The sequence below is a fragment of the Aquarana catesbeiana genome, unplaced genomic scaffold (assembly GCF_042186555.1).
Source record: "Aquarana catesbeiana isolate 2022-GZ unplaced genomic scaffold, ASM4218655v1 unanchor240, whole genome shotgun sequence".
Lineage (NCBI taxonomy): Eukaryota > Metazoa > Chordata > Amphibia > Anura > Ranidae > Aquarana > Aquarana catesbeiana.
The window spans coordinates 309,011-330,370 of record NW_027362669.1 but is presented as its reverse complement, the minus strand read 5'-3'; the positions used below and the strand labels follow the sequence as shown (position 1 = coordinate 330,370).

Here is a 21,360-nt window from a genome sequence, read left to right as displayed (position 1 = left end):
GGTGTGAGGTCTGTCAGAAGGGTGTGTGAGGTCTGTCAGCAGGGGGGTGTGAGGTCTGTCAGCAGGGGGGTGTGAGGTCTGTCAGAAGGGGGGTGTGAGGTCTGTCAGCAGGGGGGTGTGAGGTCTGTCAGCAGGGGGGTGTGAGGTCTGTCCGCAGGGGGGTGTGAGGTCTGTCAGAAGGGGGGTGTGAGGTCTGTCAGCAGGGGGGTGTGAGGTCTGTCAGCAGGGGGGTGTGAGGTCTGTCCGCAGGGGGGTGTGAGGTCTGTCAGAAGGGGGGTGTGAGGTCTGTCAAAAGGGGGTGTGAGGTCTGTCAGCGGGGGGTGTGAGGTCTGTCAGAAGGGGGGTGTGAGGTCTGTCAGCAGGGGGGTGTGAGGTCTGTCAGAAGGGGGGTGTGAGGTCTGTCAGCGGGAGGTGTGAGGTCTGTCAGAAGGGGGGTGTGAGGTCTGTCAGTGGGGGGTGTGAGGTCTGTCATAAGGGGGTGTGAGGTCTGTCAGAAGGGGGGTGTGAGGTCTGTCAGAAGGGGGGTGTGAGGTCTGTCAGAAGGGGGGTGTGAGGTCTGTCAGAAGGGGGGGTGAGGTCTGTCAGCAGGGGGTGTGAGGTCTGTCAGCAGGGGTGTGTGAGGTCTGTCAGCGGGGGGTGTGAGGTCTGTCAGAAGGGGGGTGTGAGGTCTGTCCGCCGGGGGGTGTGAGGTCTGTCAGAAGGGGGGTGTGAGGTCTGTCAGAAGGGGGTGTGAGGTCTGTCAGCGGGGGGTGTGAGGTCTGTCAGAAGGGGGGTGTGAGGTCTGTCAGAAGGGGGGTGTGAGGTCTGTCAGAAGGGGGTGTGAGGTCTGTCAGAAGGTGGGGGTGAGGTCTGTCAGCAGGGGGTGTGAGGTCTGTCAGTGGGGGGTGTGAGGTCTGTCAGAAGGGGGGTGTGAGGTCTGTCAGCGGGGGGTGTGAGGTCTGTCAGAAGGGGGGTGTGAGGTCTGTCAGCAGGGAGTGTGAGGTCTGTCAGAAGGGGGGTGTGAGGTCTGTCAGAAGGGGGGTGTGAGGTCTGTCAGAAGGGGGGTGTGAGGTCTGTCAGAAGGGGGGTGTGAGGTCTGTCAGAAGGGGGGTGTGAGGTCTGTCAGAAGGGGGGTGTGAGGTCTGTCAGCGGGGGGTGTGAGGTCTGTCAGAAGGGGGGTGTGAGGTCTGTCAGAAGGGGGTGTGAGGTCTGTCAGCGGGGGGGTGTGAGGTCTGTCCGCAGGGGGGTGTGAGGTCTGTCAGAAGGGGGGTGTGAGGTCTGTCAGAAGGCGGGTGTAAGGTCTGTCAGCGGGGGGGTGTGAGGTCTGTCAGAAGGGGGGTGTGAGGTCTGTCAGAAGGGGGGTGTGAGGTCTGTCAGCAGGGGGTGTGAGGTCTGTCAGAAGGGGGGTGTGAGGTCTGTCAGAAGGGGGTGTGAGGTCTGTCAGAAGGGGGGTGTAAGGTCTGTCAGCGGGGGGGTGTGAGGTCTGTCAGAAGGGGGGTGTGAGGTCTGTCAGAAGGGGGGTGTGAGGTCTGTCAGAAGGGGGGGTGAGGTCTGTCAGCGGGGGGTGTGAGGTCTGTCAGCGGGGGGGTGTGAGGTCTGTCAGAAGGGGGGTGTGAGGTCTGTCAGCAGGGGGATGTGAGGTCTGTCTGCAGGGGGGTGTGAGGTCTGTCAGCGGGGGGTGTGAGGTCTGTCAGAAGGGGGGTGTGAGGTCTGTCAGCAGGGGGGTGTGAGGTCTGTCAGAAGCGGGGTGTGAGGTCTGTCAGCAGGGGGTGTGAGGTCTGTCAGAAGGGGGGTGTGAGGTCTGTCAGAAGGGGGGTGTGAGGTCTGTCAGAAGGGGGGTGTGAGGTCTGTCAGCAGGGGGTGTGAAGTCTGTCAGAAGGGGGGTGTGAGGTCTGTCAGAAGGGGGGTGTGAGGTCTGTCAGCAGGGGGTGTGAGGTCTGTCAGAAGGGGGGTGTGAGGTCTGTCAGAAGGGGGGTGTGAGGTCTGTCAGCAGGGGGTGTGAGGTCTGTCCGCAGGGGGGTGTGAGGTCTGTCAGCAGGGGGTGTGAGGTCTGTCAGCAGGGGGTGTGAGGTCTGTCAGCGGGGGGTGTGAGGTCTGTCAGCGGGGGGTGGGAGGTCTGTCAGCGGGGGGTGTGAGGTCTGTCAGCAGGGAGGTGTGAGGTCTGTCAGCGGGGGGTGTGAGGTCTGTCAGCGGGGGGTGTGAGGTCTGTCAGCGGGGGGTGTGAGGTCTGTCAGCAGGGAGGTGTGAGGTCTGTCAGCGGGGGGTGTGAGGTCTGTCAGAAGGGGGGTGTGAGGTCTGTCAGCAGGGAGGTGTGAGGTCTGTCAGCGGGGGGTGTGAGGTCTGTCAGCAGGGGGTGTGTGGTCTGTCAGCAGGGGGTGTGAGGTCTGTCAGCAGGGGGTGTGAGGTCTGTCAGCAGGGGGTGTGAGGTCTGTCAGCGGGGGGTGTGAGGTCTGTCAGAAGGGGGGTGTGAGGTCTGTCAGAAGGGGGGTGTGAGGTCTGTCAGCAGGGGGGTGTGAGGTCTGTCAGCAGGGGGTGTGAGGTCTGTCAGAAGGGGGGTGTGAGGTCTGTCAGAAGGGGGGTGTGAGGTCTGTCAGAAGGGGGGTGTGAGGTCTGTCAGCGGGGGGTGTGAGGTCTGTCAGAAGGGGGGTGTGAGGTCTGTCAGAAGGGGGGTGTGAGGTCTGTCAGAAGGGGGGTGTGAGGTCTGTCAGAAGGGGGGTGTGAGGTCTGTCAGAAGGGAGGTGTGAGGTCTGTCAGCGGGGGGTGTGAGGTCTGTCAGAAGGGGGGTGTGAGGTCTGTCAGAAGGGAGGTGTGAGGTCTGTCAGCGGGGGGTGTGAGGTCTGTCAGAAGGGGGGTGTGAGGTCTGTCAGCAGGGTTTGTGAGGTCTGTCAGCAGGGGGTGTGAGGTCTGTCAGCAGGGGGTGTGAGGTCTGTCAGCAGGGGGTGTGAGGTCTGTCAGCGGGGGGTGTGAGGTCTGTCAGAAGGGGGGTGTGAGGTCTGTCAGAAGGGAGGTGTGAGGTCTGTCAGCGGGGGGTGTGAGGTCTGTCAGAAGGGGGGTGTGAGGTCTGTCAGCAGGGGGTGTGAGGTCTGTCAGCAGGGGGTGTGAGGTCTGTCAGCAGGGGGTGTGAGGTCTGTCAGCAGGGGGTGTGAGGTCTGTCAGCGGGGGGTGTGAGGTCTGTCAGAAGGGGGGTGTGAGGTCTGTCAGAAGGGGGTGTGAGGTCTGTCAGAAGGGGGGTGAGGTCTGTCAGAAGGGGGTGTGAGGTCTGTCAGAAGGGAGGTGTGAGGTCTGTCAGAAGGGGGGTGTGAGGTCTGTCAGAAGGGGGTGTGAGGTCTGTCAGAAGGGGGGTGTGAGGTCTGTCAGAAGGGGGGTGTGAGGTCTGTCAGCGGGGGGTGTGAGGTCTGTCAGAAGGGGGGTGTGAGGTCTGTCAGCGGGGGGTGTGAGGTCTGTCAGTGGGGGGTGTGAGGTCTGTCAGCAGGGAGGTGTGAGGTCTGTCAGCGGGAGGTGTGAGGTCTGTCAGAAGGGGGGTGTGAGGTCTGTCAGCAGGGGGGTGTGAGGTCTGTCAGAAGGGGGTGTGAGGTCTGTCAGAAGGGGGGTGTGAGGTCTGTCAGCGGGGGGTGGGAGGTCTGTCAGAAGGGGGGTGTGAGGTCTGTCAGCAGGGGGTGTGAGGTCTGTCAGCAGGGAGGTGTGAGGTCTGTCAGCGGGAGGTGTGAGGTCTGTCAGAAGGGGGGTGTGAGGTCTGTCAGCAGGGGGGTGTGAGGTCTGTCAGAAGGGGGTGTGAGGTCTGTCAGAAGGGGGGTGTGAGGTCTGTCAGCGGGGGGTGTGAGGTCTGTCAGAAGGGGGGTGTGAGGTCTGTCAGAAGGGGGGTGTGAGGTCTGTCAGAAGGGGGGTGTGAGGTCTGTCAGCAGGGGGTGTGAGGTCTGTCAGCAGGGGGTGTGAGGTCTGTCAGCGGGGGGTGTGAGGTCTGTCAGAAGGGGGGTGTGAGGTCTGTCAGAAGGGGGGTGTGAGGTCTGTCAGAAGGGGGGTGTGAGGTCTGTCAGCAGGGGGTGTGAGGTCTGTCAGCGGGGGGTGTGAGGTCTGTCAGCAGGGGGTGTGAGGTCTGTCAGCGGGGGGTGTGAGGTCTGTCAGAAGGGGGGTGTGAGGTCTGTCAGAAGGGGGGTGTGAGGTCTGTCAGAAGGGGGGTGTGAGGTCTGTCAGCAGGGGGTGTGAGGTCTGTCAGCAGGGGGTGTGAGGTCTGTCAGAAGGGGGGTGTGAGGTCTGTCAGAAGGGGGGTGTGAGGTCTGTCAGCAGGGGGTGTGAGGTCTGTCAGCAGGGGGTGTGAGGTCTGTCAGAAGGGGGGTGTGAGGTCTGTCAGAAGGGGGGTGTGAGGTCTGTCAGCGGGGGGTGTGAGGTCTGTCAGAAGGGGGGTGTGAGGTCTGTCAGAAGGGGGGTGTGAGGTCTGTCAGAAGGGGGGTGTGAGGTCTGTCAGCGGGGGGTGTGAGGTCTGTCAGCAGGGGGGTGTGAGGTCTGTCAGAAGGGGGGTGTGAGGTCTGTCAGCAGGGGGTGTGAGGTCTGTCAGCAGGGGGTGTGAGGTCTGTCAGAAGGGGGGTGTGAGGTCTGTCAGAAGGTGGGGGTGAGGTCTGTCAGCAGGGGGTGTGAGGTCTGTCAGCAGGGGGTGTGAGGTCTGTCAGCAGGGGGTGTGAGGTCTGTCAGCAGGGGGTGTGAGGTCTGTCAGAAGGGGGGGTGAGGTCTGTCAGCAGGGGGTGTTGGGTCTGTCAGCAGGGGAGTGTGAGGTGGTCATGGAGGGATATCAATAAGTGGGTGTGTGGGAGGGGGGTAACTGGGAGTGATATCTTTTGGAGTAGGATCTGTCATCTGCAGGTTGGGAAATGGTCACCTGTGATATAAGGTGAAGGGAGGTGGCTAACATGGAAAGTGGCTGGGGAGTGACCTGGTTGGTGGGAAGTGACCTGGTTGGTGGGGAGTGTGAAATGGATGATGTGTTTCACTTTTCTTTCACATTTGCAGTAATGCTTACTGCCCTCTGAAAAGTGATCTGTGGTTTATTGCTTTTCAATGAGTGGTATAGAAGCAGCTGACAGGCGTTCATGAGGTGCTACTGCCACCTCCTTGTTTTTTTACATTGCTGAATGGTAGTTTTACATTGTTGGACTATGCTGCTACTGCGAGTGAGTTTGACATACTCTGCAGACTCCAAGCTGTCCATTGAGCTCAGTGCCTCTGATAAGAAGTGAGGAGAGGCACCGTGAGCTCATCCTCTCAGTCTGCTGCAGAGTGTGGCGGCTTGTATTTATACTGGCCGCTCGGTATGTGGCTTCTGACAGGCTGTGCAAGGAGGCCCCTATCTCCAGGACCATAGATCATAGGAGCCCCAAATGACCAGTAGTGGGTTTTTTTTTAATGGGTCTTAAGGTAAAGACCCATTAAAGGTAAGGTAAAGGGCCTGGAGCTGCAGCTGCAGCTCCAATATCCCCTATGTTAATCCGGCCCTGTGTATATAGAGAGACGAGTCTGTATCATTCTATATATCTCTGTGTATAACATCCCCCCCACTGACACCATAGATCAGAAGTCTGTATATTGTGTAGTCTCCATATAGATAATGTATAAATGGATGATGTATACTGTTTATAGAGAGGAGAGTCTGTATCATTCTATATATCTCTGTGTATAACATCCCCCCACTGATACCATAGATCAGAAGTCTGTATATTGTGTAGTCTCCATATAGATAATGTATAAATGGATGATGTATACTGTTTATAGAGAGGAGAGTCTGTATCATTCTATATATCTCTGTGTATAACATCCCCCCACTGATACCATAGATCAGAAGTCTGTATATTGTGTAGTCTCCATATAGATAATGTATAAATGGATGATGTATACTGTATATAGAGAGGAGAGTCTGTATCATTCTATATATCTCTGTGTATAACATCCCCCCACTGATACCATAGATCAGAAGTCTGTATATTGTGTAGTCTCCATATAGATAATGTATAAATGGATGATGTATACTGTATATAGAGAGAGGAGAGTCTGTATCATTCTATATATCTCTGTGTATAACATCCCCCCACTGATACCATAGATCAGAAGTCTGTATATTGTGTAGTCTCCATATAGATAATATATAAATGGATGATGTATACTGTATATAGAGAGGAGAGTCTGTATTATTCTATATATCTATGTGTATAACATCCCCCCACTGATATCATAGACCAGAAGTCTGTATATTGTGTAGTCTCCATATAGATAATGTATAAATGGATGAGGTATACTGTATATAGAGAGGAGAGGAGTCTGTATCATTCTATATATCCCTGTGTATATAGAGAGGAGTCTGTATCATTCTATATATCTCTGTGTATAACATCCCCCCACTGATACCATAGATCAGAAGTCTGTATATTGTGTAGTCTCCATATAGATAATGTATAAATGGATGATGTATACTGTATATAGAGGGGAGAGTCTGTATCATTCTATATATCTATGTGTATAACATCCCCCCACTGATACCATAGATCAGAAGTCTGTATATTGTGTAGTCTCCATATAGATAATGTATAAATGAATGATGTATACTGTATATAGAGAGAGGAGAGTCTGTATCATTCTATATATTCCTGTGTATAACATCCCCCCACTGATACCATAGATCAGAAGTCTGTATATTGTGTAGTCTCCATATAGATAATGTATAAATGGATGATGTATACTGTATATAGAGAGGAGAGTCTGTATCATTCTATATATCTCTGTGTATAATACCCCCCACTGATACCATAGACCAGAAGTCTGTATATTGTGTAGTCTCCATATAGATAATGTATAAATGGATGATGTATACTGTATATAGAGAGGAGAGTCTGTCAGGGTACCATTGGCGCCGGACCTGGGCGTTTGCATGCGCCTATGCGCCGGCGCGCTCCGTTACGCACCTTACAGCAAGTTCCTGTTGTTCCCGGGTGTCAGTGTGGCGCTAGGGCGCGCGCGGGTACCTGCATCTGATTGTTTGTTACCTATCTGACCCAGCTTGTCTGACCATCCGTCCCGCTCCAATCCGACCTGGCCTGCCTGACTACTCTTCTACTGCCTGCCTGATACCGTTGCCGATCTCTGCCTGTCTACCGACTCTGCCTCTGCCTGCTGTTACTGCCTGTCTCATACCCTTGCTGACCCGGACTGTCTGACCCTGCTTGTGCCTGCTGTTGTCCTTGCTGTTGCACCTTCAGCTTCAGCTCCAGTGATCTCTGCATCTCCAAGTGTTCCAGCTTGCTGCCTCCAGTCTCCACCTGATCTGCAGTCCAGCCTTCCCTGTGGGATCTCTCATCACTTCACCATCAGAGACTCCGCTCTACAGGCACTCCTACCCCACTGTGCTCAGGAGACCACTGTCCCCACTCCAGTGGCTCCTGAACCAGCGTTGTATGAGAGGTCTTCTCCTACAAGTCAGGCTCTACTACCAGGTACCTAACAGAACGAAGCAGCCATGACTGAGCCTGCAGGAGATACCTCTCCAATGAAGGAGATATGCACACACCTGGCGGCCCTCACCCAAGCAGTGCAAGCCCTTCAGGACAATTATAACAGACTGGAGGGACAAGTTCAGAATCTTGCAGGGTCTAACCCTTCAACCTCCTCTTCAGCTGCTGCCCCAACACAGACTGTTCCAGGTCCTTCAGTTGTAATGCTTCCGCCTGAACCACGGGTCCCCATTCCTGAAAGATTCTCCGGAGACCGGGCTAAGTTTCGGGCCTTCCGCAATGCTTGCCAGCTCTTCTTTGCTTTACAGCCCAGAACCTTTTCACTGGAAGCCACTAAAGTTGGATTTGTAATTTCCCTCCTACAAGGGGAACCACAGACCTGGGCACACCGTTTACTTGAAGGGGACTCTGCTCTAACACAATCCTTATCCGCTTTCTTCGAAGCCATGGCACAATTATATGAGGATCCTCAACAGACTGCCACAGCCGAATCAGTTCTGTTCGCGCTCCAACAAGGCCACAGACCTGCGGAGGACTATGTTACTGAATTCAGACGTTGAAGCGCGGACACATAGTGGAATGACGCGGCTCTGCGTCACCAGTTCCGCATTGGACTGTCCAAAAGTTTAAAAGATGAACTTGCTCGAGTAGGTATCCCAAATACCCTGGAGGCCTTGATCTCCTTAACCATTCAGATCGATCGTCGCCTCCGAGAACGCCGATCTGAACGATCAGTTCAACCAAACCGCCCGACCTGGATGACAGCACGAGCTCCAGTTCCTGCAGCACGCTACCTACCTGCACCCAGTCCAAATTCTGTCAATACCACACCGGACACCTCTGAACCAATGCAGTTAGGTCTGATGCGACCTGCCCTGTCTTCTGAAGAACGTGCCCGACGTCGGCAACTAAATCTGTGTCTTTACTGTGGAGGAACCGGGCACTATGTCCATAATTGCCCAGTCAAAATAAGTAAGTGTCCATCTCCTATACTTACCAGTCTCTCTGCTTTATCTACGAATTCTACCCATCTTGCCATTCCTCTCTCGTTACAGCTCCAAGAAAAGATACTCCAAGTCAACGCAATTATTGACTCCGGGGCATGCAGCTGCTTTATTGACTTAAACTTTGCCAATCAACACAACATCCCTTTATGGACTAAAGCTCATGGACTTTCTGTCTTCCTAGCCGATGGCTCCCGTATCAGATCCGGACAAGTGACACGAGAGACCCTGCCATTATCCACTACAACTTCTTCTCAACACAAGGAATTGCTGATCCTTGACGCCATCACCTCCCCTATGTTTCCCATTATCCTGGGCATCCCCTGGCTGCAGGCCCACAATCCACACATCCATTGGGCTTCAGGAGAAGTAAAATTCCTGTCATCCTACTGCCAAGAACACTGTCTGACGAAAGATTTGGATTCCCAAGCTACCCTGCTTTGTCTGGACTCCGACCAGAAAAATTGTCAGGTCATTCCCAAACAATATCAGGACTACATTGATGTCTTTAGCAAAAAGGGGTCAGATTCTCTTCCACCTCATCGTCCCTACGATTGCCCCATCGAATTGCTGCCAGGATCCGAAATTCCCTTCGGACGCATCTTTCCCCTATCTGAGAAGGAACAAGAAGTTTTGAAAACATACATAGATGAAAACATGGCCAAGGGATTCATTCGCCATTCTACTTCTCCAGCAGGTGCGGGAATATTCTTTGTTGCTAAAAAAGACAAATCTCTCCGCCCATGTATAGACTACCGAGAACTAAATAAAATCACGGTCAAAAATCGGTATCCCCTACCCTTGATACCCGAACTGTTCCAGAAATTAAGAACTGCCGTCATTTTTACTAAGCTTGATCTAAGAGGGAACTATAATCTGATCCGCATTCGGGCTGGGCATGAGTGGAAAACAGCTTTTCGGACCCGATTCGGGCATTATGAATATTTAGTCATGCCTTTTGGACTCTGCAATGCCCCTGCGACCTTTCAACACCTAATTAATGATGTGCTTAGAGACTTCCTAGATCTGTTTGTGATCGCATATCTAGATGATATTTTGATCTTTTCTCTGGATCTCCATCGAGAACATGTGTGCCAGGTGTTGGGTCGTCTCCGCTTACACAGACTTTATGCAAAAGCGGAGAAATGTGAGTTCGAACAACAGAGCATTCAATTCTTGGGCTTGATAATCTCCTCAACTGGCATCAGGATGGACCCACAGAAGGTTTCTGCTGTTCTGGACTGGCTGGTACCCCTGGACAAGAAGGGGGTTCAATGATTCATCGGGTTCGCAAACTTTTACAGGAAGTTTATCAGGGGTTTTTCTGCAATAATCGCACCAATCACGCAACTGACCAAACAGAATACCCGTTTTTCCTGGAATCACCTAGCCCAAGATGCTTTTGAGAACCTGAAGAGACTATTCACCTCAGCACCTATCCTCAGTCACCCTGAACCATCCTTGCCATTCATTTTAGAAGTGGACGCTTCAGAGATAGCGGTCGGTGCGATACTCTCGCAACGAAAGGGCAGTAAAGACGCTATGCATCCTGTGGGGTTCTTCTCCCGAAAACTCTCCTCTGCGGAGAGGAACTATGATGTTGGTGATCGGGAGCTTCTTGCCATCAAGACTGCATTAGAGGAGTGGAGGTACCTGTTGGAGGGGGCTATGCATCCAGTACTAATTTATACTGACCACAAAAATTTAGAATATTTACGATCTGCTAAAAGACTGAAACCCCGACAAGCCCGCTGGGCTCTGTTTTTTTCGATTTTTCCTTCCGCATTACTTATCGGCCAGGTTCAAGAAATGTCAAACCAGACGCATTATCACGAATGCATGACAACCCAAAGGACTTATCTGCTCCGGACACCATTTTACCCGCAAACAATTTTCTGCTCATACAAACTGATCTTCTCTCTCAGATTAAGGAAGCATCTTCTGAATCAGCCAGACCCACAGGGATTACCTTAAGTAACAAGGACGGACTGTTCTGGAGAGGGAGCCAAATTTTTGTTCCTGAGGAGGTTCGGGTCAAGGTCTTGGCACTCCTTCACGATCACCCACTGGCAGGTCACTTTGGGGTTCATAAGACCCTGGAATTGGTACAGCGTACCTTCTGGTGGCCCAATTTAAAGGACTTTTGCGAGAAGTATGTCAGCTCCTGCCCTATCTGTACCCAGAATAAGACTTCCAGGATTCGAGCTTGGGGCCTGTTAAAACCCTTACCGGTACCCGATAGGCCCTGGAAGATGATATCCATGGACTTTATTGTAGAGCTTCCATGTCCTGAGGGGTGTTCTGCTATCTTTGTGGTAGTAGATCGTTTTACCAAGATGGCCCATTTTCTCCCATTAAGAGGAACTCTGTCGGCTATTGAAACGGCTCACATCTTCATTAAGGAAATCATTAGACTTCACGGAATCCCTGTAAACATAACCTCTGACAGAGGGGTACAATTTACCTCACGTTTCTGGAGAGCCGTGTGTGAGTCTTTAAAAATCAAACTGGCCTTGTCTTCGGCCTATCACCCCCAGACCAATGGTCAGACGGAGAGGACCAATCAGACTCTTGAGCAGTATATCAGATGTTTTACCTCCTTCTCACAGGATGATTGGGTATCCCTGCTGCCCCTGGCAGAATTTGCCTACAACAATGCCAAACATTCAGCCACCGGTCAATCCCCCTTTTTCGCTAATTATGGCTTCCATCTAACCTTTTTACCCGATTTCCTTCCAGAGTCTCCAGTTCCGGCAGTACAGAGTACGGTAGATTTCATCAATCATAACAACCAGATGTTGCAGGAAGCAGTATCCAAGGCTCAGGCGGACAGCAAGAAAATCTTCGACCGGAAGAGAAGAGGGGAATTGAAGCTTCAGCTTGGCGATCAGGTATGGCTTTCTACAAGTAATATCAAACTAGCATGTCCTTCTAAGAAGTTGGCACCTAGATTTATGGGACCTTTTCCGGTTAAAAGAAAGATCAATGAAGTTTCGTATGAACTGACTTTGCCTGACTCTCTTAAGATACACCCCGTGTTCCATGTGTCATTGCTCAAACCTGCTGTACCTGATCCCTTCCCTGGTAGAGGAACTAGACCTCCTGAACCTATTGTGATTGATGGCAGCGAGGAATTTGAGGTTGAGGCTATCCTTGATTGCAGGAAAAGACAAGGGCAGATCCAGTTCCTAATCAAATGGAAGGGCTACGGCCCAGAAAGTAATTCATGGGAAGCAGATAGTAATGTGCATGCTAGGCGTTTAGTTCACGCCTATTTTTCTACCCACCCTGAAAAGAAAAGGCTTTTGGGCACCCGGAGGTTGCCCCTTGGGGGGGGCAATGTCAGGGTACCATTGGCGCCGGACCTGGGCGTTTGCATGCACCTATGCGCCCGCGCGCTCCGTTCCGCACCTTACAGCAAGTTCCTGTTGTTCCCAGGCGTCAGCGCGGCGCTAGGGTGCGCACGGGTATGCGGCGTACGGGCGTGCGCGCGTTCGCGATAGCGCTGGTTTGGTGCCAAAGTGCACACAAAAGTCCCCCTGTGCCTCTGGCACATTGCTGCTTCGTCTCAGCTCCGTGATTATTGTAAACCTGCATCTGATTGTTTGTTACCTATCTGACCCGGCTTGTCTGACCATCCGTCCCGCTCCAATCCGATCCGGCCTGCCTGACTACTCTTCTACTGCCTGCCTGATACCGTTGCCGATCTCTGCCTGCCTACCGACTCTGCCTCTCCCTGCTGTTACTGCCTGTCTCATACCCTTGCTGACCCGGACTGTCTGACCCTGCTTATGCCTGCTGTTGTCCTTGCTGTTGCACCTTCAGCTTCAGCTCCAGTGATCTCTGCATCTCCAAGTGTTCCAGTCTCCACCTGATCTGCAGTCCAGCCATCCCTGTGGGATCTCTCATCACTTCAGCATCAGAGACTCTGCTCTACAGGCACTCCTACCCCACTGTGCTCAGGAGACCACTGTCCCCACTCCAGTGGCTCCTGAACCAGCGTTGTATAAGAGGTCTTCTCCTACAAGTCAGGCTCTACTACCAGGTACCTAACAGCGTCTGTACCATTCTATATATCCATTCTGGGTATAGCTAGGCAGGATCAGCCAGTTATTAGTGTAGTGTGTAGACAGAGATAGATTAGGCAGGCAGGTTAGTTAGTGGGGTGCAGGCAGTGTATTTTATATATATATATATATATATATATATATATATATATATATATATATATATATATATATATATATATATATATATATACTCTGCATTTAGTGTAGACTAGACATTCAGTGTAGATTCTATATTCTGCCAGTGGAGGCAATGTAGTATATATAAACACAGTGTATTGTTCAGGGGAACCCTGTGCCAAAATTAAAAAATAAAATGGTGTGAGGGTCCCCCCAAAATCCATACTAGGCCCTTCAGGTCTGATATAGATTTTAAGGGGAACCCTGCGCCAAAATTTTAAATAAAAATGGCGTGGGGATCACCCCAAAATTCCATACTGGACCCTTATCCCAGCATGTAACCTGGGATAAGATAGTGGGAAGGACGAGCGAGCGCCCCCCTGCCTCCTGAACCGTACCAGGCCACATGCCCTCAACATGGGGAGGGTGCTTGGGGGTCCCCTCCAAAGCACCTTGTCTCCATGTTGATGGGGACAAGGGTCTCATACCTACAACCCTTGCCCGGTGATTGTGGGGGTCTGCGGGCGTTGGGCTTATCAGAATCTGGAAGCCGTTTTAACAAGGGGGCCCCCAGATCCTGCCCCCCATGTGAATAGATAATGGGGTACATTGTACCCCTACGCAGTCACCAAAAAAGTAAAAATGACAGAAGACAGTTTTGGACTTCCTTTATTTAAAAAAAATAAGTATCCCGTGATGTACATTCATCTTCAATAATGGCACTGATGGACCCAAAAGATAGAAAAAAACAAAAGCTCTGCCTCGATTGGAGGCGTCCCGCTGACTGCGGTCTCTTGGCTGTGACAGCTGTTATATAGGCAAGGGCGGGGCCAGCCGGTGATGTAACCGATTGACGATGGATGTCCATTGCGGGACACTTTTTTTTTAGTAAAGGAATTGTCCAAAACTGTCCCCTGTCATTTTTTTACTTTTTTGACCTCTGACGAAGGAGCTGCACATGCTCCGAAACGCGTTACCGCCCCTTTCTCCCCCACTGACACCATCAGCCTTGTGTGTCCACAGTGAACCCGGAACACAGGCTTCCCTGCTGCCTCCTCTCTCCAATACGTACGAGAACGCTTTACAGCTGCTGGATGACTCCACACTGCTCTCTACCACCGTGCCGAGGATGGACACATGCCACAGATGAGGACTCCTGATTTTATCATGTCTTTTAACACTCAACAATCTTGTAAGTGCTTTTAACCCTTTGTGCACTTTATTAAATTTTGCATACTGCACTTAGAGGCGCCTTTCTTTTCCTTTTGTAGGACAAAAGAGACACAGCTGCCTGCACCCTAGCATCCAAGCCGCCTGTTTCCTGACAACCAATCACATCAGTGGTTAATAGGATGCCTGTGGTCACACAACACTCTGTGATTCCATGAAAAACAATATGTGGGGTCCCCCAAAAATCTATACCAGACCTTCATGACAGTTTGGGTTCTGGTATACATTTTAAGGTAAATCCCACACAGAAAATAAAACAAAAAATGGCATGAGGTCTTCCCCAAAATCCATACCAGACCCTAAAAGTGCTATGGTTGAGGAGGGGGAGCAGTAAGTGTACACCCCCTCAACTGAATCATACCAGGTCATCTGATTTCAACATTGCTAGGGTACCTTGCCAGGGGGGGGGCTGGCAAGGCACCTTGTACATATGTTGATGAGAACAAGGGCCTCTTCCCTACATCCCACATCCTTTGCCCAGTGGATGTGGTGAGATTGACCCCAGTGACTGAGTGGCTGATGTCCTAGCAAACGATGACATCATCATACATCATTGTACATCATCCTTGGTTGCTAGGGTGATGGTGACCTTGAATGTCCTAGGAACTGATGAGGGAAGGTGGATACATGGACCTGGTTAGGAAGCTGTCATATGTATGACTTCTTGCAACAAAAAAGAGGTTTCTTCACTAGGAAGGTGGTGGACAGATTGTTTAGTTCAGAACAGTCACAGATTGCAGAAAACCCTGTGTCACTGTGAACTTGAACCTCATCCCTACCAGGGATCAGCCAGTCTGTCTGGGATCCATTCATAGGCCTCTCTGAGCCCCACTTTCATAAATATATTTGTATATAAATTTTCAGAGACTGCAAACTTCAAACCCGAAGAATTTACTGTGAAATTAAAGTAATACCAAACCCTGGTGACTACAAGTGTAGACTTTATTCCCTCATCATTCTGAAGTCATCCATATGTGGCGCCATCCTAGGTCAGGTTCTAGAAGTGAGCTAAATTTATTTTTTTGGCTCTGTTATTAGTGAAGACTTAATTGTGTATCAATCCTTCTGGGGGATTCCCATGACTGGGATGGCTGTGTGTGCTGGGAGGGGGTTTTCCATCTGAAAGGTGTGGAGATGCTGTGTGTGTTGAATTTGCCATCTTTAAACAATTGCTATATGGTGATGTCTCTGCTGGACTGGGCTGTCTCTTTGCTGGACTGGATAGTCTCTTTGCTGGATTGGGCTGTCTGTTTGCTGAACTGAGCAGTCTATTTGCTGAATTAGGGAGTCTCTTTGCTGGATTGGGCAGTCTCTTTGCTGGACTGGACAGTCTCTTTGCTGGACTGGACAGTCTCTTTACTGGATTAGGAAGTCTCTTTGCTGGATTGAGCAGTCTCATTAATGGATTGGGTTGTCTCTTTGCTGAACTGAGTAGTCTCTTTGCTGGACTGGGCTGTCTTTGCTGGATTGGGCAGTCTCTTTGCTGGACTGGGCAGTCTCTTTGCTGGACTGAGCAGTCTCATTAATGGATTGGGTTGTCTCTTTGCTGAACTGAGCTTTCTCTTTGCTGGACTAGGCTGTCTCTTTTCTGGACTGGACAGTCTCTTTACTGGATTGGGCTGTCTCTTTGCTGAATATATGAGGATGTCTCTCTACTGGATTGGGCTGCCTCTTTGCTGGATTGGAATGTCTATTTGCTGAATTTGGCTGTCTCTTTGAATATATGGGGATCTCTCTCTACTGGATTGGGCTGTCTCTTTGCTGGATTGGGCTGTCTCTTTTCTGAATATATGGCGATGTCTCTCCACTGAATTGAGCTGTCCCTTTTTTGGTGATGTCTCTGCTGGACTGGGTTGTCTCTTTGCTGGACTGGACAGTCTCTTTGCTGGATTGGGCTGTCTGTTTGTTGAACTGAGCAGTCTATTTGCTGAATTAGGGAGTCTCTTTGCTGGATTGGGCTGTCTCTTTGCTGAACTGAGCAGTCTCTTTGCTGGATTGGGCTGTCTCTTTGCTGAACTGAGCAGTCTCTTTGCTGGATTGGGCAGTCTCTTTACTGGATTGGGCAGTCTCTTTGCTGGATTGGGCAGTCTCTTTGCTGGACTGGACAGTCTCTTTACTGAATTGGGCAGTCTCTTTGCTGGATTGTGCTGTCTCTTTGCTGGATTGTGCTATCTCTTTGATGGACTGGGCTGTCTCTTTGCTAGGCTAGGCAGTCTCTTTACAGAATTGTGCTGTCTCTTTGCTGAATATATGAGGATGTCTCTCTACTGGTTTGGGCTGTCTCTTTGCTGGATTGGAATGTCTCTTTTCTGAATTGGGCTGTCTCTTTGCTGAATATATGGGGATCTCTCTCTACTGGATTGTGCTATCTCTTTGATGGACTGGGCTGTCGCTTTGCTAGGCTAGGCAGTCTTTTTACTCGATTGTGCTGTCTCTTTGCTGAATATATGGGGATCTCTCTCTACTGGATTGGGCTGTCTCATTGCTGGATTGTGCTGTCTCTTTGCTGGATTGGGCTGTCTCTTTTCTGAATATATGGGGATGCCTCTCCACTGAATTGAGCTGTCCCTTTTTTGAATATATGGGGATGTCTCTTTGCTAGATTGGGCCAACTTGTTGCTGAATATATAGAAATACAAGCACTGATGACTTGGAATACACTTTTAATTTTCATACATTAAGTTACATTGAGTTTCATACATTAACCACTTCCCGACTGACTCCTGTAGATATACGTTGGCAGAATGGCAAGGCTGCTGTCACGTACCTGGCGGTAGAGCCTGATGTGCAGGGAACGGCCTCTCTTGCTCCTCTGATTCTGGCCCCCTGATAGAGTAGACAGGAGGAGCAGAAGTGCAGAGTCGCACAAGTGCCAAACAGTTCGTCTTCACTGTAATGTGGAACAGCGGCAGGTGGCACGGTGCTGGAGCAGGGTTCTCCAATGAGCGGAAGATGCAGGTCGGGCAAGCGGGGTCAAACACTGGCAGGAACGTCAGGAACAGAAGCGGAGGCAGGTGCGTAGTCTGGATGCAGGCAGGGTCGGCAACGGGCTGGCAGCGTGGTAGTAGAAGGAGCAGGCAGATGCGGAGTCAGAACAAGCCGGGTCAGATGCAGGCAGCAGGTAGCAGAGTCAGAGGCAAGCCGGGTCGGTAAACAGGTGCAGGTATCACGGGTAAAGCAGGCAGGAACACACGGGAACGCTGTAGAACGGACAGCACTGGATGCAAGCACAGACCAGGTTTAAATAGCCCCTTGGTAATGTGCACACAGGTGAACCGAAGGTGTTCTGACAGAGGCTGAGGTCACAGGTCAACTTCTCCGTCAGCCATCTTGAGTACTGGCTAGTCTTCCCTGACAGGCTGAGGTCACAGGTCGACTTCCCCTTCGGCCATCTTGATTACTGGCTGGTCTTCCCTGACAGCTGCGCAAAGTAACGTGCTCATACGTTACTTTGAATTTGCCGCCGTGTGCCCGCACACGCATGCCTGCCGCGAGCTCCGTGAGTCGGGTCGCGGGTCCCGCGGACTCGATAGCCGCAGGGATACCCGCGATCGCCTCACGGAGAGGATGAAAGGGGAGATGCTGATGTGAACAGCATCTCCCGTTCTGCCTAGTGACAGTGTCACTGATCTCTGCTCCCTGTCATCGGGAGCAGAGATCAGTGTAGTGTAACACACAGCCCATCCCCCTACAGTAAGAAACACATCCCTAGTACTGACTTAACCCCTCCCCGCCCCCTAGTGGTTAACCCCTTCACTGCCAGTGTCATTTACACAGGAATCAGTGCATTTGTATAGCACTGATTGCTGTGTAAATGACAATGGTCCCAAAAATGTGTCAAAAATGTCCGATGTGTCCGCCATAATGTCACAGTCACAATGAAAATCGCTGATCGCCACCATTACTAGTAAAAAAAAAATGTAAAAAACTAAAAAAAATTATAAAAACTATCCCCTATTTTGTAAACGCTATAACTTTTGCGCAAACATATCAATAAACGCTTATTGCAATTTGTTTTACCAAAAATATGTAGAAGAATATGTATCGGCCTAAACTGAGGAAAAAAATGTTTTTTTTTAATATATTTTTTGGGGGATATTTATTATAGCAAAATGTAAAAAATAATGCGTTTTTTTCAAAATTGTCGCTCTTATTTTGTTTATAGCGCAAAAAATAAAAATCGCAGAGATGATTAAATACCACCAAAAGAAAGCTCTATTTGTGGGAAAAAAAGATGTCAATTTTGTTTCGGAGCCACGTAGCATGACCGCGCAATTGTTAGTTAAAGCGACGCAGTGCCGAATCGCAAAAAGTGCTCTGGTCAGGAAGGGGGTAAATCCTTCCGGGGCTGAAGTGGTTAAGAGTGTTAAAATAAAAGTGGGTGCACTGAAGGACTTGGTGGGATAGCCAGTGGTCGGATTCAGTGGGACGGCCCTGGGGGATGTTGGTGATAAGGCCCGGGGGCCCAGGCCTAAAGCTGTGTAAGGGGCCCCAAAGTTTCTGATGGCTGCCTTGCTGAGGACTGAGTGAAGTTTTATGTATGTGCCTGAAAATACCCTGTGCCTGGTTACTTGCTCTATTAAGGGATCAGAACCTGGGATCAGATCAGCGGACCAAGTCAGAGGTCCACTACACATACTGTACATAGGAAGACACCAACAATACTGTACACAGGACTATTGTATCAATCTGTATGATCAGATCTTATTGATCGGGATTTATAGAATTGTAGATCCTCCATCTCAGTGTGAAGAAGGAGAAGTCTTCTGTGAAAGGTGGAGGTCTGTCCATGGTCTGTCTGTACAATATGTTGGTGGAATCTGTGGTAGATAACCGGTGGTTTAGGTCTCCTCAGATTGGGAATCCCACCAGACAGTCTATGTATGGTGCATTTATATGGAAAAAATGGATCATCACATCAAAGTCTGAGGAATGTTTCTGATGGAGAATCTTTTTATTCTTATATAATGAGGTATTATTACAATTCTAAAAGAAATTAAAATTTGGACATTTTCTGTTGATTCTTCTGAATACCAACATAGTCATAGTGACCCCTCAGGAATCCTCCAACCATATCGCTCCAAATTTACACCCCCCCATACACCCAGCCTGAGGAAGTTTTAGACTTGTTCTGATCTCTGTATAGAAAGGGGAAGTTGGAAGCTCTGAGCAATGAGTTGTGTAAGAACTGACAGAAGACAGCAGACTCCGATAGAGGAAGTAGAAGAAACCCCCCTCCCCCGCCTCCTCTTCCTGCATTAGGAAATCATTGTAAGTAACATTCAGATTAACTTCTTATTCACACACATTCGATCTTCATACAGTAGAAGAAGTTGGACTCTCTTGGTGCCGTGGTTCCAGGTTCTATCTTCCAGAATCTTCTGTGATTGGACTCTTCACCTTTCTAGAACTACATTCAGGTCTCGTCTTTGTCGGGAAGTACAAACAATCAGATTAGAGGATGTATGCACAGATCTAACAAGGTGAGACCCCACCAATCATTCTTCTGACTGCTCTAAATAAGGTCTATATCCATATAGATAATGTATAAATGGATGATGTATACTGTATATAGAGAGGAGAGTCTGTATCATTCTATATATCTCTGTGTATAACATCCCCCCACTGATACCATAGATCAGAAGTCTGTATATTGTGTAGTCTCCACATAGATAATGTATAAATGGATGATGTATACTGTTTATAGAGAGGAGAGTATGTATCATTCTATATATCCCTGTGTATAACATCCCCCCACTGATACCATAGACCAGAAGTCTGTATATTGTGTAGTCTCCATATAGATAATATATAAATGGATGATGTATACTGTATATAGAGAGGAGAGTCTGTATCATTCTATATATCTCTGTGTATAACATCCCCCCCACTGATACCATAGACCAGAAGTCTGTATATTGTGTAGTCTCCACATAGATAATGTATAAATGGATGATGTATACTGTTTATAGAGAGGAGAGTATGTATCATTCTATATATCCCTGTGTATAATATCCCCCCACTGATACCATAGACCAGAAGTCTGTATATTGTGTAGTCTCCATATAGATAATATATAAATGGATGATGTATACTGTATATAGAGAGGAGAGGAGTCTGTATCATTCTATATATCTCTGTGTATAACATCCCCCCCCACTGATACCATAGATTAGAAGTCTGTATATTGTGTAGTCTCCATATAGATAATATATAAATGGATGATGTATACTGTATATAGAGAGAGGAGAGTCCGTATCATTCTATATATCTCTGTGTATAACATCCCCCCACTGATACCATAGATCAGAAGTCTGTATATTGTGTAGTCTCCATATAGATAATGTATAAATCGATGATGTATACTGTTTATAGAGAGGAGAGTCTGTATCATTCTTTCCTGGCCCATCCTCCCGTCAGCACATAACGGGTTAACACCTCCTCCGGAGCCCCACATGACCACCTGTACCTAGCTGAATAAAAGACAGCCCCTCCCCCAACTAGGATGTTCTTTTTTGGTCTGCTCCAGGCCACCTATTGATTGCAGTTGGTAAGTAATTTGTTTGCTGCATCCCCCCTGCCGAACCTACCCCTCCATGTTCAGCCTCTCATGGAGTTGGAAGACCCAGAATGCTGAAGGTAAATCCTTCTAAAAACTGGGTGCCTTGTGCCAAGGCCGTGGGCAAAATGATACTTAAACAGCATTGATATTGTACAGGTGTGGTATTATATGAAATAATAAATGTCATCATTGCCTCTCCCTTTGGGTTTTTTTCTGTCTGTATATGCAGCGCACCGCACTGCTCTCCTGGCTTTATTGTCAGTCTGAGAGCAGCTGTGAATGTTGTCACAGGGGGCAGGGAGATGGGCAGAATGGGATGGGAACTGCCAGATGCCATGCAATGGGGTAAATGATCTTTGAGGTCTGCAGTTGGGAGGGCTTCTCTCCCTCTCTCTCTGCAGTCCTGCCAGGTAAAGGACTTCCCTCAGATTCTGAGTCTCCTGTCTGTCTTTGGATGTCTGTCCTGGCTCCCCTGCTCTGCTATGTACTTCTGTGGGTTTGACGGTCTGACTGGTTTTTGTCTCAGACCCTGACTGTGCTGTCTGCCTTTGGAAATGCTGCCTGAGTGAGTGAGTGGATGAAGGCAGATGGCTCTTAAAGAGACAGTGTACCTGTTTTTTGGTGAGAGGTAAGATACTTTTCTCCATATATTTTGTGCAAATATGAGCCTGCCACACCTGTTAGTGGCACAGAAGATTAGCAAAGGTAGGAGGGGGCAACGTGGGACATGGTTCTTAAGAGTGGCTGAGAAAAATATGCAAATTAAGGTGTGTTGCATTATTTTAGGAGCAGAAACCCCGAATGCAAATGCTCCAAAAAACATAAGACCCGCCAACGATCATTTTATCCTGACCAGGACGATGACGCCTAACAGGTTGTCACATACATAAAGCATGTGGTCAATACAC

At 49.6% G+C, this 21,360-nt stretch overlaps 2 protein-coding genes across 14 annotated transcripts in view; one reads left to right on the top strand and one right to left on the bottom strand.

The window, feature by feature from the left end:
- Positions 1–21,360, bottom strand: part of LOC141122091 (uncharacterized) — a 531,020-nt gene that overhangs the window by 294,532 nt on the left and 215,128 nt on the right. The window lies entirely within an intron of this gene.
- Positions 1–21,360, top strand: part of LOC141122092 (uncharacterized) — a 183,146-nt gene that overhangs the window by 24,645 nt on the left and 137,141 nt on the right. For 2 of the 12 annotated variants that reach the window (XM_073611907.1, XM_073611903.1), the window contains exon 1: positions 17,251–19,373. The exons of 4 other annotated variants lie outside the window; for them this stretch is intronic. The gene's annotated coding sequence lies outside the window, so the exon portion shown is untranslated. Of the gene's footprint in view, positions 1–11,212; positions 11,365–13,683; positions 13,853–13,873; positions 14,124–17,250; positions 19,374–21,360 lie in introns of those variants that run through there. 6 more of the 12 variants (XM_073611899.1, XM_073611901.1, XM_073611900.1 and 3 more) reach the window with 6 other exon arrangements.